This window comes from Gossypium hirsutum, chromosome A07, assembly GCF_007990345.1.
Source record: "Gossypium hirsutum isolate 1008001.06 chromosome A07, Gossypium_hirsutum_v2.1, whole genome shotgun sequence".
NCBI classification, from domain to species: Eukaryota; Viridiplantae; Streptophyta; class Magnoliopsida; order Malvales; family Malvaceae; genus Gossypium; species Gossypium hirsutum.
Genome location: NC_053430.1, coordinates 39001008 through 39008213, shown reverse-complemented (window position 1 = coordinate 39008213; position 7206 = coordinate 39001008).

The window sequence follows — 7206 nt, the reverse complement described above, 5'->3', positions numbered from 1 at the left end:
TACATACATTGAAAGGAGGGTTTTGCATGTCAATTTACCCATGATAAACATGGTGGCCGGCCAAGGAAGGAATATGCTCCACTAATTCAAAAATTAAAATAATTTTGTATTAACAAAGGATTTAATAATTGATATTAAAGGAATTATAGTATGGAAGGAAATATTATAATGAGAAGTGGGAGGAGAAACCAAAGTGACTCATCCTTACTCCTCCATTGCCGAAACTAGAAGAAAGAAAGAAGAAAAACTCTTGTTGAATTTCGGCTAAGGTGTTTTGATACAAAAAGGTATGTTTTATGCCACTCTTGAAAATGTATGCATAATTTGGAGGTTTGGTTTAAAAGCTACTTGAATCTTGGATTGAAGTTAGGTTATTATGAGGGTTGAATTTCGGCCTAGGAGCTTAAAATTTTTAGTAGAAGTTTTGATGACATTAGATGGATAGTTAGGTTGGATGTGTTAAATTGTTAAGTGCTCTAGCTTGAAAGTTAAGGTTAATATGGCTTATGGGGTTGCCGAATCTAGTTTAGAGAGAAAGAAAAATATATGTATTCGGATGTGCTTCAAGGAATGACATTAGGGTAGCTAGAGTCTAAGAACTTTCGGTCAAGGACTATTGTGTGAGCAAATTCGGTATAGAGGTTTAATTGTTAAGTGCATTGTGTTCAATGTTTAAAGAATGGGTAGTAGCTAATTAAAGTTAAGAAGGCTGGAATTTCTTTTAAGGGAGGTGTGACCTTAACATGAACAAAATAGAATCAGCCTTAAGCTTGACTAAATGGTTCGGTTATTATTAGTTTAGAAGAAACCTATATGAAATGGTTGATATATGGTGAATTGGTAGTACTCTACTTGGGACAGCAGTAGTAAGGTGATTTTCGAAAATCGCCATAATTTGTAGGAGTTGAATTAGAAGCTGAGTGAATTATGTCATTAAAGCTTCAAGGGTCTATTTTCTTACAAAAGAAACTATAGAAACAAAGGAGTTACCGATCTAGAGATATTTGAAGTATTATGGGGCTGAGTCAAAATGACTGCCGGATTCCCTGTTCTGTTTTTAGAAAATCATTATAAATTGTACAAAAATGATTATAAGATAAAATTTATATGCTTAGACTCCTTAATGAGTCTAGTTTCAAATGAGATTAAATACAACACACTTGGAATTCTGTAAAGTGAGAAATTGGATTCGTAGTGAAGAGTGGTCAGAATAGTCAAACAGTGAAATAGGGGAAACTTTAAGAAAAATCTGGTATTGATTGGCCAAGCCTAAAATTCTGAAAATTTTATGGATGGAAGATATACGAGTCTATATTCAGGGAAAATTAACGGCAAGTGATTTGGAGTTTAGTAGCTCCAGTTATAAGTAATTTAGTAACTACTGCTCAGGAAAACAGCTCGTAGTGAATATGAGATTTTGTTGTAAACATTAATGAAAGTTTGCCGATGAATTATTTATTGATTAATATAAAGCTTGCTATAATCTATGTGTGTGAAAGTCGGATCAATATATATAATATTATTCGGAAAGTAATATTTGAATAGTCGATTAATGACTATTTTAATTTTTGTTGAACTTAAGCTCAAGAGCAAAGGGGAACTAGATCCGATAAAGGGAAGGAAAAAGTAATTGAATAGCCGTTGAAGTCGTCTGACGACATTTGAGGTAAGTCTTCGAGTAATGACCCTACTTGAATTATATTGAAATGATTAGTCATATTATGACGGATAGTCGAATGTGCATAGAGACTATGTTATAAAGCCAATTGAAATTATGCTCTTTGTGTGTGGCTATTGAGCCGAAATTTGAAAGATTTAATAAATGTTTTGTGTTTGAGCCTTAGTAACGAAGAAATGATATGGATGTGTTATGATTATTGATATATGTGTGCATGAGCATTGGAATATATCCGGGCTATGACCCGAAGGCAATTATGCGAGTTGATATATCCGGGCTAAGACCCGAAGGCAATTATGCGAGTTGATATATCCGGGCTAAGACCCGAAGGCAATTATGCGAGTTGATATATCCGGGCTATGACCCGAAGGCAATTATGCGAGATGATATATCCGGGCTAAAACCCGAAGGCAATTATGCGAGATGATATATCCGGGCTAAGACCCGAAGGCAATTATGCGAGTTGATATGTTCGGGCTAAGACCCGAAGGCAAATGTGTTTGCGGTTGCATTCGGTTAAATACCGAAGAAACTTGGGTTGAATGTGAGCATTTTGTGCTGTAACTAATTTAATAATTATGCTTGACCAACCCGAATGATAAGGTATGTTTGCACGTGCATTGGAAAGTCGGTTTGTTTTAAATGGTATTCGTGCGATCGGCTAACGAATTCTCGGCTTTTATAAAGGTTGATACCTTGTGTACCTATGTGGGTGAAGTGTGAAGTAAGTATGGGTATGAGAATGTGTGTTAATAAAGTGATTTAGTTAACTATGTGAATGTAATACTGTAGTCAAAGCCGATTTCATTACTTGAGACTTACTAAGCTTTAAATGCTTACCCGGTTGCTTTGGCTCTCTGTTTTATAGATTTTGCTCGTTAGCTATCGGATTCGGGATCAGCGAAGTCGAAGTCATCTACACTATCAAGCTCTTTGGTACTCTTTTAGTTGAACTCTGGATATGGCATGTATAGGACTACCCCCTGTTGTTTAAGTTCTTTTGTGATGTATGTGTGTAAAGCCATGCGAAAATGGCTTGTAGATGTGGAGTATGGCATTAGACCATTTGTGTTTATGTATGTATATATATGGTTTCACGATGTGACTATGGTTTGAAATGGAAGTGTTGGGCTAATGATCAGCCATTGGAATGGCTAAATATGATCACATGTGGACCTATGTAGGGCAAAATCCTAGTTGGTCCATGGTGACCACAAAATAGGTAAAGTTTATCTTGAAAACAGATTTTGACAGCAACAGTGGTGTAGAATTGAAAAATCACATAAATTCGTAGGAGTGGAATTAAATAGTGAATAAATTATGTAATCAAACCTTGATGAATCTACTTTCATATGGAAGTAACGAAACAATTATAGGAACAGTACAGAAAGAGATATTCGGGTTCTTGTGGAACAGGGCCAGAACAGTTTCTGGATTCACTGTTCCGCCTTTGGAAATTCACTATAAATTGACCAGAGATAATTAGGGGTCATACCATATATGTATGGATTCCTCTCTGAGTCTAGTTTCCATAGAAACAAACGGCATTAGTATTGAAGCCCTGTGCAGAGAGATATCCCAGTCGTAATGGGAAAAGGTCAGTGTAGTCGACCCCTGTAACATGAGAGACTTTGACTAATAAACTGTACTAATGGGCCCGACCAAAAATTCTAGAAAAAAATCCATAGGTGGGGACATGAGTCTAGTTTCAGGGAAAAATCACAAAACTGATTTTTGAGTTGTGAAACTCAAGATATGATTTTTGAAGCGACTAGTACTCAGACTGGGCAGTGTCTGGAAAAATTTTTAAAAGTCTGTCAACACCTCGTATTCGACTCCGGTGACGGTCTCGGGTTTGGGGTGTTACAAAACCACCGAAGTCAGTATCAAAAATTCAAAGTTTTCTAGGTTTGGCAGGCTATTACCGAAGGTTCGTAGAGGGATTTTTTCTGATTGCTGCACCATTGACGAAACTGTTAAGGAAAGAGGTAGAATTTGTCTGGACTGAGAAACAGTAAAAAGCTTTGACCATTTGAGAATGGTATTGACTGAAGCGTCAGTGTTGATTCAACCGGAGTCTGGGAAGTACTTCACTGTGTATAGCGATGCGTCATGTGGGGTTATGATGTGTACTGATGCAAGAGGGTAAGGTGGTCGCTTATGCTTTGCGATAGCTTAAGCCTCATGAAGCGAACTACCCTGCGCACGATTTAGAGCTAGCAGCAGTGATCTTCACGTTGAAAATCTGGAGACATTACTTATATGGAGAAAGTGTATCATATCCACAGACCATAAGAGCCTAAAGTATCTGTTGACTCAGAAGGAGTTAAACCTTAGGCAACGAAGATGGGTAGAGTTACTTAAGGATTACGACTGTTCGATTGACTAACACCTAAGTAAGGCTAACGTGGTGGCTGATGCGTTGAGTCGAAGGGTTGTTACTGATTTGAGAGCCTTGTTTGCACGTTTGAGTCTGTTCGACGATGGAAGTCTGTTGGTAGAATTGCAAGTGAGGCCCACTTAGACTGAGCAGATTAAAGAAAAATAGTTGAAGGATGATTCGTTAGTTCTTCGGTTTCGGCAAGTTGAGAATGGTGAGAATGAGGATTTTGGACTGAACACTGACGGAGTTCTGTGCTTTTGTGGAAGAGTTTGTATTCCAAAAGACCCTGAATTGAGGCGGTTAATTTTAAAGGAGGCTCATGGTGGACCCTGTGCCATGCATCTTGGAGGGAATAAGTTATATCGAGATCTACGAGAGGTGTACTGGTGGCCTGGACTGAAACGGGAGGTGACTGAATTTGTTGGGAAATATCTGACGTGCCAGCAAGTTAAGGCCGAGCACCAATTGCCTTCTAGATTACTGCAACCGGTGAAAATTCCACTATGGAAGTGGGAGAGAGTAACTATGGACTTTGTGAGTGGGCTGCCTTTGACACCCACCAAGAAAGATTCTGTGTGGGTAGTTGCGGATAGCTTAACAAAATCTACACATTTCATACCAGTTCGTACTGATTACTCACTGCAAAAATTGGCCAGGTTGTATGTGGCAGAGATAGTGACTCTGCATTGAGTGCCAATGTCGACTATTTCTGATCGAGACCCTAGGTTCACATCTCGATTCTGGCAGAAGTTGTAGGAGGCATTGGGTACACGATTAGATTTCAGTACTGCTTTTCATCCTCAAACGGATGGACAGTCGGAAAGGGTTATTCAAATTTTGGAGGATATGCTAAGAGGTTGTATCATCGATTTTCGTGGTAGTTGGGAGGACTACTTGCCATTGGCAGAGTTTGCATACAACAACAGCTACCAAACAAGTATTCACATGGCTCCATATGAGGCACTTTATGGGCGGAGATGTCGTACGCCTACGTGTTGGACGGAGTTGGGTGAACGACAAGTGCTTGGATCGAAATTAGTACAGATACTGAAAGTAAGGTTAAATTGCTAAGAGATCGATTAAAGGAGGCATCTGATAGACAGAAGTCGTATGCGGATCTAAAGCGCAAAGACATTGAGTTCGCTGTTGGGGATATGGTTTTCCTGAAGGTTTCACCTTGGAAGAAGATCTTGAGGTTCGGCAAGAAAGGCAAATTGAGTCCGCGGTTTATAGGGCCTTATCGGGTTCTTAAACGGGTAGTGCCAGTAGCGTATCAGTTAGAGTTACCACCAGAGTTGGACAGAATCCATGATGTCTTTCATGTGTCTATGTTGAGGCGATATCGATCGGATCCTTCACATATTGTGCCAGTGGAGGAGATTGATGTAAAGACTGATTTGACCTTTGAGGAAGAGCCCGTGCAAATTGTGGATAGAGAGGTTAAAGTTCTAAGAAGGAAGTCGGTTTCATTGGTAAAAGTACTGTGGCGTAATCATGGAAGGAAGAAGCTACTTGGGAGTCAGAAGAGACTATGCATCAACAATACCCTCAATTATTTGGATCAGGTAAATTTCCAGGCCAAAATTTCTTTACAGAGGTAGAATTGTAATGCCCCAATTTTTGGGAATTCTGTGGATGTTGGAAAATTTTAAATTTTTGGTGTTCTGTCTACTTGGCGTAGATTTAATCAGGTTAGTGGGCCTCTAGAAAGACCAAGCTTAAGTTAAAACCCGGTTATTTTAATTAGTTTTGATTCCATAGGAAGAAGGGGTTCTGGTTAATTGGGCTTTTAAGTATTAATTGGGTAAAAATTAAACACAAGGAAGCAGGTGGCATGTGACGCCACTAGGGAGGCTATAAAGGTGGCGTGTGGATGTTAAGGAGAACCAAGGTTCAAGTCACAATGAAAGCATATTAAGGGAATTATTTTTTTTATAGTTGGAAAGGGTAAGTAATGGAACTCAAGTGAAAGACTATCAAGAGGAGTTTAAATTGCTCAAGGGATTGAGTAAAGAGGGGATAAGGGAGAGGATTTAGGAGGTGATTAGCGAGAGCAGTATTGGCCGAATAGTGGACTCTTGGGGAGCAAGAGTTGGCCGGCCAAGGGTTTGCTTAGGGGGCAAATTTAGGCTAGGTTAAATGCCAAGTATAAATTCGGCATTAAGGGGTAAGTGTGCCGTTTTTTCTGACCATCTTTCCTCCTCCTCCTTTCTTTTCTTTTTCTCTACATCTACCTTCTCCTCTTCATTCCTCCATAGTCGAATCCTTCTACCACCCTTCCCTACACCACTTCTTTACTATTATTTTTAACCCTTATAGCCGAATATCACAAAAGCCAAAATCCCGAAGGTTCATATTGTCTGTGCCGAATTCTCCTAGCAAAACCTACTGACCTTTCTTCATCCTTTTTGATCAATTCTTTCTTTCTCTGAACCCCAAACCTCTATCGACAAATCCACTACAAAACCCTCACCTTTTCTTCACTGTTGCAAAAAGCCGAAAACACATAGCCTTAGGGACATTGTCAAATTCTGAGATCTCTAAGGGCGCAACTTTTGTTATCATTTGAGGGGTTAGATCTGCATCAGAATCGAGTAGGAGTTAATTGGAATCATTGACCGAAGGAACCGGTGGTAAGTTTTCGAACCTAATCTTTATTTCAGGTATTAGAAAAAGTTGAAACCCCGAAAAGTTAGGGAGGCTGTTGATTCGGGTTGTAGCTCTAAGGGTTGTTATAATTATTTTATTTCATTAATAGTGTTATCTAGAGGCTGCTGATCGAGGGCTTGGACAGGTGGAATGACTGGATCTAAACCTAGTCGCTAATTTCGGCAAAGGTAAGATCGCTAGTGCCTAAGGTGTTTTCGCCGAATATGGTAAGAGGGTTAGTATGTAGTTCATTTTAATAGTTAGATTAACGTGTTAGTAATCCAATTGTAGGCAGTTCGTGTGTGGATCTCGTCAGTATATCATCCAAACAGGTGTGTAACTGACACCCTTTCATAGTCTAGATCGGCAAAAGCCGAAATGCCAAAAAACCGGTATTTTATGGACTTGCGAGTGTGCGAATGCTCGTGAGGTAAATCGATTAACATTTTTGGTAAACTACAATGTTTAGACTGCAGAGTGCATGATTTTTGTGCCT